Source organism: Lynx canadensis, chromosome C1 (genome assembly GCF_007474595.2).
Source record: "Lynx canadensis isolate LIC74 chromosome C1, mLynCan4.pri.v2, whole genome shotgun sequence".
In the NCBI taxonomy this organism is placed as follows: Eukaryota; Metazoa; Chordata; class Mammalia; order Carnivora; family Felidae; genus Lynx; species Lynx canadensis.
The window spans coordinates 171,182,314-171,194,398 of record NC_044310.1 but is presented as its reverse complement, the minus strand read 5'-3'; the positions used below and the strand labels follow the sequence as shown (position 1 = coordinate 171,194,398).

Here is a 12,085-nt window from a genome sequence, read left to right as displayed (position 1 = left end):
TCAATTAATATTCAACAAAGCAAGAAAGAATATCCAATGGGAAAGACTATCTTTTCAGCAAATAGTGTTGGGAGAACTGGACAGCAACATGCAAAAGAATGAAACTGGACCACTTTTTTACACCATACACAAAAGTAAATTCAAAATGGATTAAAGAACTAAATGTTAAGACCTAAAACCATGAAAATCCCTGAAGAGGGCATAGGCAGTAATTTCTGTGACACTGGTCTTAGCAGCATTTTTCTAGATAGGTCTCCTGAGACAAAGGAAATAAAAGCAAAAATAAACTACTGGGACTACATCAAAATAAAAAGCTTCTGCAGAGCAAAGAAAACAATCAACAAAACTATAAGACAGACTACCAAATAGGAAATATTTGCAAATGACATACCTGATAATGGGTTAGTATGCAAAATATATAAATTACTTATACATCTCAACACACACACACACACACACACACACACACACAACAAATAATCCAATTAAAAATGGGCAGAAGACATGAACAGACATTTCCCCAAAGACGACACACAGATGACCAGCATACATGAAAATATGTTCATTAGTCCTCATCAGAGAAATGTAAATCAAAACCCCAACAAAATATCACCTCATACCTGTCAGAATGCCTAAAATCAAAAACACAAGAAACAAGTGTTGACGAGAGTGTAAAGAAAAATGAACCCTTGTGCACTGTTGGTATGACTGCAAATTGGCACAGTGACTGTGGAAAACAATATGGAGATGACTCAAAAAATTAAAACTAGAATTACCAAATGATCTAGTAATTCCACTACTGGGTACTTACCCAAAGAATATAAAAACACAAATTTGAAAGATATATGCACCCCTATTTTTATTGTAGCATTATTTTAATAGCCAAATTATAGAAGCAGCCCTAATGCCCATCAATAGATAAATGGGTAAAGAAGTGGCATATAAATACAATGGAATACTACTCAGCCACAAAAAAAGATTGAAATCCTGGCATTTAAAAGAACATGGTTGGATATGAACAGTATAATGTTAAGTGAACTAGGTCAATCAGAGAAAGACACATACCATATGATTTCACTCATACATGAGATTTAAGAAACAAACAAATGAAAGAAAAAAAAAACAAACCAAATTAAAGACTCATAAATGTAGAGAACAAACTAGTGGTTACCAGAGGAGAAGTGGGTAGAAGGATGGATTAAACAGGTGAAGGAGATCAAGAGTACATTTATAGTGATGAGAACTGAGTGAATTGTGAAATCACTATATTACACACCTGAAAGTAATATTAACACTATGTTAATTATACTGGAAGTAAGTTAAAAAGCTTAATTTAAAAAAAAGAGTTTAAAAAAAAGAATAATTAGCTATCCCTTTGGAAACAAAATTAAACCCCTGTATCATATCATACAAATTAATTTCATGTAGAGTTAAATACCTAAATATTAAAAATGAAGATACAATTTAAAATTTTTGAGAAATCTCTCTCTCTCTCACACACACACACACACACACACACTGCCATAAACATAATCCAAATGCCTAGCAACGACAGGGGGAAAAAAGTAAAGCTAAAGAGATGCATAAATATGGTGAAAGTGAGAAAAATTATGTTCAGTTAAACAAAAAAAAAGTGTGTAGTAGAGTTGCCAGATAAAAGACAGGATGCCCAGTAAAATTTGAATTTCAGATAAACAACAAATGTCTTTTTAGTATAAGCAAGTCCCATGAAATATTTAGGACATACCTACATAAAAGAACTAGTTTTAGTATTTAATGTTTAGTATATTTAACAATTTATTGTATTTTTACTCTTTAGAGCATATTTGCTAAACCTGGCAATCAAAAAGAAGAATTAAAGTAAAGAGAAAATAAGATTGGATAAAACTTCATAGGGGTACCAAGGAAGGGAATGCATATAGGAGGTATTATCTACACCACCATGTTGTGTTCTCTAGAGATAGTATATGCCAGGGACAGAAATGTAATCCAGAAGTAACTTCCAGGGGACTGCTGAGGTACAGCAACAGGAGTGTACAGATAGTTGTCTTTTATTGCATCCCCACTCTCCTCAGGCTTGTCAAGTAAGTTGATTGTTATGTCCCAAGACAAGAGCAGGGGAGGTGGGAGGTGGGTAACAGTGGCAAGGTTACACAAAACTTTTGCGTACCTTTCACTCTCATTTAAGAAATGGAGCACTGTGAGGGCGCCTAGGTGGCTCAGTCAGTTAAGCATCCAACTTCAGCTCAGGTCATGATCTCACGGTTCTTGGGTTCATGCCCCACATCAGGATCCGTGCTGACAGCTCAGAGCCTGGAGCCTGCTTCAGGTTCTGTGTCTCCCTCTTTCTCTGCCTGTCTCCTGCTCACACTCTCACTCACTCTCTCTCTAAAATATAAACATTAAGAAAAACTTTAAAGAAATGGAACACTATGTGCCACTAAAAGTCCACCTCATTTATCTCCACAAACATCGACAAAGATATAGGGTGAAAAATCTAAAAGGAAATCTTAAATACAAATAGAGCCTCAAATCAAAAATCAGAAAATGTTTGCAGAAATTCACTATCATTGGGGGAAAATAATTCAAGAGGCAGAATGGGCACCCGTGGGGCAAAATTTTCAACACAGAAGACGGCAAAAAAGTTAGATTAGTATAATTAGAGAAATAATTATAATTAGACAAAGATGTGAAAAATGTCAAATGTAAAAATGTGAATCAACCAGAAATCCTAATATTAAGAAAATAATCATTGAAATTAAAAAATAAAAAGAATCCTCAACTGATAAAATAAGCAGCAGCAGGTCCAAAGCTGAAGAGGGAATTCTGTGAGAATGAAAAATGACAGAAGAGACAGACGGTACAAAGGAGAGTTAAGAATTATGAAGTACATACCCGAAAGTTCCTAAAGATATCCAAGAGAAAATCCAAAGGAGAAAATAGGGAGAATGAATGCAAGGCGGAAATAAAAAATAATCATTAAGGCAATTTCCTAAAACTAAAGACAGACATAAACGCTCAGACTGAAAGTTCATTCCAAGAGCCAACATACTAATAAACAAAAATATGCACATATGCTTTCCTCATGATATGATTCTTTCCTGATCACGGGTCTCTCAAATTCTCTCTTCTTTCCCAAAGGTCCCTTCACTCCCTTGAGGCAAAGAGCCTTTAACTCCCTGACTCCATGTAGGCTTCCAAGTATTAAGAACTATTGGGTAAAGCAGAAGAAAACAGACATTCCTCCACTGCCTTCCCACATCCAGGAGGTAACATACAATTCTGAGAACATTCAGATTTACTGACAACCATCTCCATGGAACCTTGTCCTTGTCCTACACAGGAATGCTCTCCTTTGAAAATTTTCTCCATAATGCAATAAAATCAACATTACCCCTTAGCATAGTTCCCATGACAACTAAGTCTGGAACCAATGGCATACGAGCAAAGGTTATGTTGTCACTCGCATTTCCTTATTTCCACAGTGTTTGCTCATGATTAATAATAATAGCTACTTAGAGGTATTCTTTGGTCTGAGCAAGATAAATATTTTTGGTAAATGTGGCCTGAAACTAATACATTGGAAATTGATCAGGAAATTCTGCCTACTTGGCTTATTAACAACTTTAAAATTCTCATAGAGTCTACTATGCTTTCAGTCTCAGTTTTTTCAAGGACTTCTTTTGGTGAATGTACAGCATAATCCAGGTTATAACTATATATTTTCTTTAAAAGTATGCAGGAAGATAGGCCCGGGCCCACGGTAAAGAACTTCACTTTTTTCTTAGAACACTGTTGTTAATTCTAAGAATATTACCTCACCTCTGTTCTCCAGTATTTTCTCTTTTTTTTAAGTTTATTCATTTTGAGACAGAGAAAACATGAGTGGGTGAGCGGTAGAGAGAGAGGAAGAAAGAGAATCCCAAGCAGGCTCCATGCAGTCAATGCACAGAGCCTAAGTGAGGGGCCCAACCCACGAAACAGTAAGATCATGACCTGAGCCAAAATCAAGAGTCAGACGTTCAACTGACTGAGCCACCCAGGCGCCCTTCCAGTGTTTTATTTCTATCTTGTTTATAAGTGCATGTAAATGGTTAATAACACTCTATATTGCTCTTCTGGTGGCATTATTGTGCTTATTTAAGGTGTCTGCTCACAATGGTTAATTTTTAAAGCGTCTTTGGTATTACTTCCTAGAATGTAGTCACTGAATTTTAAAATTCACACAATTTTCTCAAGTCTCAAGTAAAACATCAGGATAAATGTTTTACTAAAATATTTTAGACAACCCATAAAAAAGCAAAATGCCAAACTCTAAAAACAACATTTGTTTATCACATAGTCATACCCAGTCTGGCAATGCTTCTTTAGGTTGTGCTACCTTACGGATGAATCTAAGTTTTCTACATGAACATGTTCTGTGTTTTGAGAATATTGTTGAGAAAAATAAAATATTCAACATTTTAAGTGTTTCCTCTTTCTATAACTTTATGAAACTATAGGTATTCACAGTCATAGTTCAAGTCAGAAAACATGAACAGGTAATAATTACAATAAAATCATAAAATTTGCAGAGACAAAAGGAAACACTGAAGTAATTTTTTCTTACTCTTTTAGAGGAGGAAACTGAAAATCAGAAAGTTTACTGACTTGTTTCATTATACATCTCTAGTTAGTGGGAAATTTGAGAATCTAGCCTCCTGAGTCTCATATAAGGTTCTGTCCATTATCCTCATGAATGGTTTATGTTTCCTAATTGTTTTTGCCCCATCATCCCCATCAGATAATGAGTTTTTAAAGAGAGAACAAAATCTCTTCTTAGTTTTATTACAATTCCCTATCCAGCAGTAACCTGAACACTGAAAATTCAATCCATGTCAATTTACTAAATATCTGTGATCCTGCAGAAAACAAAATGCTTTTTTAAGAGGTAGAGTGCATAAAGACAAGAGAAGTGGTAGTAAGATGGTTCAGAGTTGACTGCAATCAATTCAATATAAAACGTTTTACAGAAGTATTTCTTAGATATTAAAAGCAATCACTTAAAAGAAAAACTTTCCCATAAATCATTAAGTATGGAGATAGAAAAAGATAGGGTAACTAACATAAGTCAAAAATGGTATCCATAATGTGAATCCTGATGAGCATTAGGGATTTCTTATTTTCCAAATCCATCGTTTTTATGTAAAATAGACATCTAGAGAGGTTAGTTTGTCCCATAAATTCCAGATAGATTCATTTGCATTCCCATTTCATACTTGTTTATATGAAATGTCCTGCCTAAGGTATATGTAAATCTCCCAAGCTTACATTATCAATGAATTAAACACGGGCAGAAGTAAGATCCACCTGGTAGCATGTGTACTGAAGCAAGGCTTTGAAAAACGTACTTGGTTGTATGAAGATCTTTCCCTTAGCTACATCACGCTACATAGAGTAGAAATTTGCCAAAGCACTTTTTTTTGCATCAAATCTGCATCCAATTTCAAATATCAGATCTAAGAACTGGGAATTGGTAAACTCTATCTAACTTGGCCAGCAGGAGGTAGTGAACCATAACTATATAATTGTGAGATATACCTCATTTATAGTATAGAAATTTAATTATAAATATGGAGAGTAGTTTTACTTTTTTTCTTTTCTTTTGGTTCACATTATTTACAAAAAAAATTCTCATCTTTCTTGCAAATCAGAGGTACTGGGGTTCTAATAAATGTCACTAAAAGTCTAAACAGAATCTCTGGCCAAGAGAAATCTAGTACGGTAAGAAACCTCCTGATCCTCACCACAAAGTCAAGTGCATCACTTCAAATAAACATCAGTAATGAAGTCCCAAAGATCTCTTTCTATTGACTTCTGGACAATCCAAATTTCTAACTAAAATCACTGAAGGGCTTTATGTTGCATTTTTGGCACAGCGACTTCTCCCCCAAAATAGTAACCAATTATAAATAAACAGATTGGCCAATTCGATTATGGGCTTCCTGAAGAAAACACACCTGCTGCTTCATGCTTTAAAAATAATAGATTTCAGAGATGCTAATTAGGTAGACTCAGAAAAATAAATATTTTAAAAACAAAGTTTTACCTTCACATGAATTGTTTTAACTTACCTAGGTTTTAATCACACAAGATTAAAATGAAAATTTCATACTTAATGATCGATGTGATCATATTAAAGAACTATATGGAATCACCATATTTAGTTAACAATATTTATCATGTCTCAACCCTCTTGTGATGACATAATAGAAATAGAGTTTGGGAACCATCTTGAAACACCATCATCAGAATTACTGAAGTTACTAAATACTGTCTTTACCTAATTAAGTTATTTCAGGTAAAATCTAGACTGTGCCAAAATAGAAATAGTGACCTGACACTTGGAGCACAAGTGGGCTTCTGCACCCAAAGGTAAGGCAGATCTTGGGACTGATTTTCAATTCTAACCCAGTTTCTTGGGCCTAATAAATCTGCTTCTTATGAATTTAACATTCTTCACCAAACAGGATGGATTCTTCCTCATTGACTTAGTATAACAACTAGAAATAGATTTGTTAACAAATATTATAGCTTAGACTGCATTTATCTCTCATTAAGTGAGTAATGGAATTATTTCTTTTACTTCATTACTTTCAACATAGAAAATCATAGGTTTTATTTGAGGTAAAAAGGTATATTCTAGTTCTATATCATTCTAGCTATAAGATCTAAAGACAATCATAAATTTATCAGTAATCTCAGTAAATCTGGTTGTTGTGAATACTTTTAAAGATGATCAATTCAAAGTGACAGCTATCATTAATTTTCTTGATTGCAGAATTAATACATGTTCATTGCAGAAACCTCAAAAACTGTATAAAACATACAGAAAAAAACCACAAAAATGTAGATAAACAGTAACAAAAACAGTCTAAATCCCCAAATCCTGCAAATGAGAGGCTGCAAACATTGTCAGCCCACTTTTTTTTAACTCCTTCTAACCGCTTACATTTTCAATGAGACAAACTCATAGACCAACTATCATATGTCATCACTTCTGCTGACATTTCTGCTTTTTACCTATGTGAAGTTTATAAGGAACACTATATTTCTTTCATAGTATACTGGATTAATTTACACTCCAGAAGAAACTTTGAAATTTTTATCTAAATCTTTCAAAGAGATTATTATTAGGTTGTGTGGATGTGTGTATAATTTAATTCACAGTTACTCAAGCTTCTAATGCAGTTCTTACAAAGATAGCACTAAAAAAGGAAGTTTCCTCTAGATTGTTTTATGCACCACTTCATTCATCTGCTTCCTAAAAAGGGCTAGTGATGGATAAGGGACACAAAATGGCCAATCAGCTCATATCCACAATCAAGTCCTACTTCTGAGAGCTTCTGCACAATACTAGGACCCCCAGAGGAAAGCACCCAGGAATTTCCATCTTTATAACCAACTACACAACAGAGGTTTAGCAATTTTTGTGTTTTATGAAATCAGTTGGATACAAAATAGCATCCAGCTCACTCAGTGGTACAAATCAAACTACATGCACTACAGCTAAGGAATCAGAATGCTATTTGACTTATTGCCAATAAAAATATAACTTCTCCAAAAAAATAGCATAATAATTTTATATACAGCGTTTAATAGCTTTGTATCAGTACAAACAGGCTGCCCTGTTTTGGCTTAACATAGAATCACCCTTACTAGATTTACCTGTGTCTTGTCATCAGTCTATCTAAAAGAACACTGTCTTAAAAAAAAGTCATATTAAATGCATTATTATATTAATTATAAGGCTTCAATTGAGTATATTGTCTATTACAAAGCATCTTTTTTGTTATACCTTGTCCAGAAGTTTCCATAAAAGAAATTTATTTCAAGGCTCAGTTCCAGAAATACCTGTCTTCTCATTAACAGCAGGTTTAAATTTATCTTGCTAACGACATGATCTGCACTTTTATCTGGCTTTAAGTAAAATAGAGCTAAATGCGTGGCCCACCTCTGATAACTATGTAAGACCTATGGTGTGTATTTCTACCTGTGCTCTAGGAATCCCTGCTTTTGTTGTCTTCCTAATCTTACTTTTCCTTTAACTAATTTCTCAACTGTTTATCTTAACCATTTTCATGGTACCTATTATTTTAAGCAGATTCCTTTGTCAAACAAATAAGTATACATTAGTAATGTTTACACTATCAGACTTAATGTTTTTATTTTTATTTTTTTAAATTTTTTTTTTCAACGTTTATTTATTTTTGGGACAGAGAGAGACAGAGCATGAACGGGGGAGGGGCAGAGAGAGAGAGACACAGAATCGGAAACAGGCTCCAGGCTCTGAGCCATCAGCCCAGAGCCCGACGCGGGGCTCGAACTCACGGACCGCGAGATCGTGACCTGGCTGAAGTCGGACGCTTAACCGACTGCGCCACCCAGGCGCCCCAGACTTAATGTTTTTAAAGGAAACTTTGTTCCTGTTTTATCTATTTTTATCTAAATCCTTTAAGGATATGTGTGTATATACATGTGTGAATTTTAATACTCATTGAATTTTTACAGGAATAAAGACACACTTAAAACTATTTTAATAGCATTTTCCTTATCGGCAATTTCTACTGAATTAGGCAACAAGAAAAATGTTAAAAGTCCTTTTCTTTTTCTTTTAGCTCAAAGACTCATAAGGATTTTTCAAGTAAATGTAAGAAATAAGATAAATAAAAAGATTTCTAAAGGGGATACAAATTAATAAACCATAAGAACTTTCACTAATCCAGTACAGAAAATTAGTTCTTAAGAAATCTCTTGGTAATCCACTTTCAAACCTCTCCAGTTTGTTCAATAATAATTTAAGTTTGCATTGGTCCCAGAGTTAGTCACCTCTCTGTACCACAATTTCAGTGTTTAACTCACAATTAAGCACTTACAATGTTCGAGAATATACTTTTCAAGGCATCAACACATTGCATAAGTTTTTTCTCCTTCAGATAAAAATTATAAATGTGTCAGCATGAGCCACAGAGTTACACAATGCATTATGCATAGTGAGTTGGTCACCATGATCTTCACTCTGTTCTGCTTAGGAGACAAAGTCAAGATTATGTAAATTAAACCATTTTGTCATGTTTTGATTCCCTTACTCAGTTCTATATGCCTAAGAATGTAGTTACATCAGCACAAGTAAAATCAAGGACAGATTTTGCTCTATGGATAGTATAACCATTCCTAAAAATATAAAGGTAATATTATTCCATGTATTTAGGAAAGCATGATATTTAAAGAGAAACTAATGGGGCGCCTGGGTGGCTCAGTCGGTTGGGTGTCCGACTTCAGCTCAAGTCACGATCTCACCGTCTGTGAGTTCGAGCCTCGCGTTGGGCTCTGGGCTGATGGCTCGGAGCCTGGAACCTGCTTCCGATTCTGTGCCTCCCTCTCTCTCTGCCACTCCCCCGTTCATGCTCTGTCTCTCTCTGTCTCAAAAATAAATAAACTCAATAAACTCTGTCTCAATAAATAAATAAATAAATAAAAATTTAAAAAAAATAAAGAGTAACTAATGTAAGCAATATGGTAGAGCTTACAGCATTGTAAAGAGAGAAGCACCTTTAGATGTGATTTAATTTGACCCCCTTATTTTGTAGATGATGTTGTTAGCCAAATGCTAGGTAGTTTTCTCTAAGTCACAAAGCATTAGAATTAGGCTAGAACTCAGGTCCTCTGATGGCCCAAATCTACAGGTAAATTATCAATCCCTCTTTGAGAAAAATGCTTTTATAATGTTCTATACTGACTTTTAATCACAGAAAATATTATACAATCACATTTATGTTTTTTCAAAAAAAATATTACTATAAATATTCAACATTCTTTAGCCATAAAGAAAATAAACTTACAACTTCTTGGAACAGTGGTTTGTATTTGAATCATTTTTCTCACCTAATTGGTGGCCCTTATGAACTTTCCATCATAAGAACTTCAACAGGTCAAATTATACTGGGAGGTAAGAGAAGGGTGGGAATTAATTACCAAAAAAAACACAAAAAACAAACAAAAAAAACCACTCAAAGAAATATCCACTTTGGCTCAGATGGGCAGGAAATGCTTCTGGAAGCAACATCACAATGGCTTCCCAAGGAGAACTCCAAGTCCAGTTCAAACTTGTATTGGTTGGTGATGCTAGTACTGGAAAAACTACATTTATGAAATATCATCTGACTGATGAATTGGAGAAGTGTGTAGCTAACTTGGGTGTTGAGGCCCATCTCCTTGTGTTCCATTCCAAATGAGGACCTATTGAATTCAATGTATGGGATACGGCTGGTCAGGAGAAATTTGGTGAGCTGAGAGATGGCTATTACACCTAAGCCCAGTGTGCCATTATAATATATGATGTAACAGCAAGGGTCACTTACAAGAATGTGCATAACTGACATAGAGATCTGGTACAAGTATGTGTAAATATCCCCACTGTGCTGTGTGACAAAGTGAACAGTCAGGACAGTAAAGTTAAGGCCAAATCCATTGCCTTCCGCCGAAAGAAGAACCTTCAGTACTATGACATCTCTGCCAAAAGTAACTACAACTTTGAAAAGCCCTTGCTGTGTCTTGCCAGAAAACTATTTGGAGACCCTAACTTGGAGGTTGTCTGGACCCAGCTTTGGCAGCACAGTATGAGCATGATCTAGTGTTGTTCAGACAGCTACTATCCCAGATGAGGATGATGACCTGTGTGAAAGTGCAGCTGGAGCCCATCATCAGAAATCTAGCTTTACAGGCACTGTCCTGTGATGTCAGCGATACAGCATGCTAGCCACTTTATTACCAAGCTGAACAGAACAGGTGCTTAATCTTTGGGATGCTGATGGAGATGAATGGGTTTCAGAGTGAATGTGGCAGTTTGAAAAGTATCTTCATTTTGGGGGCCTGCATATTTAGCCATTTTGAAATGCAGCCATTTCCTTACTAAGTTTCATATATTAGTCTGCTATAGTCACGTCGCAATATCCACTGGTGAAATCTTGTTTGTTATTGTCATTCCCACTACTTTACTTTTAAAATCAGGATAAATTTGTATTTTAAATTAAAATGAAAAAGAGGGGCGCCTGGGTGGCGCAGTCGGTTAAGCGTCCGACTTCAGCCAGGTCACGATCTCGCGGTCCGTGAGTTCGAGCCCCGCATCGGGCTCTGGGCTGATGGCTCAGAGCCTGGAGCCTGTTTCCGATTCTGTGTCTCCTTCTCTCTCTGCCCCTCCCCCATTCATGCTCTGTCTCTCTCTGTCCCAAAAATAAATAAACGTTGAAAAAAAAAATTAAAATGAAAAAGAAAGAATCACCTTTGTAAGGAATTCCTTTCCTTTTCAATGGTGTGCACCTTCATTTTTTTTTTTATTAGAGGCATATCCTTTATAAAGTTTTGCTAGATACTAGTATGAACTACATAAAACATAGATACTAGTATTAACTGATCAGGAAGACATTTGGTAGCAAAATGACAGGAAAAAACAACCAAAATTAATTGACCAAAACTAGGAATTTTTTGATTCATGTAACTTGAAAGTCTAGGAGTATTTTCAGGCATGTCTGGATACAGAGAATAAAATGATGACACAGGACTCTCTGGCTTTCGCCCTTATGTGTTCTACACTGCTGTGCCTTAAATTCTCAACTCCTCTCCACACAATGGAAAGATGGCTGCCTATATATCTCAACTTATGTATCATCCTAACACCGACCCCAGCAGGACAGGTGCAGAGTGCTTTCTTTCCAATGGTTCCAACAAAAGTCCTAGAATTTAGTCTCCAGGGCTCTGACTGAATCACCTTCTCACACCTGAATTAATCATTGGGATATGATGTTTTGATTGTTCAAGCCTGGGTCACACAGCCACAGGATTTGAATCAATCTCACTCAAAACACAGAGAATACATCTGGGGAAATAATAATTTGCCAGAAGAGGTGAAAATGAATGCTGGGCATGCCAAAAAATGACAGATGTCCTTCAGCGCACTTGTTAAGCAGAGAGAAGTTTAGGACCTCTTTCCGTTATCTTCCAATTTATACCTAGAAGTAGCTGTTATGAACTATTTTCTAGTACATGG

The 12,085-nt window shown here is 35.5% G+C and overlaps 1 pseudogene; it reads left to right on the top strand.

The window, feature by feature from the left end:
- Nucleotides 1–10,109: 10,109 nt before the first annotated feature.
- On the top strand, nt 10,110–10,776 carry LOC116738224 (annotated as a pseudogene).
- Nucleotides 10,777–12,085: the final 1,309 nt, after the last annotated feature.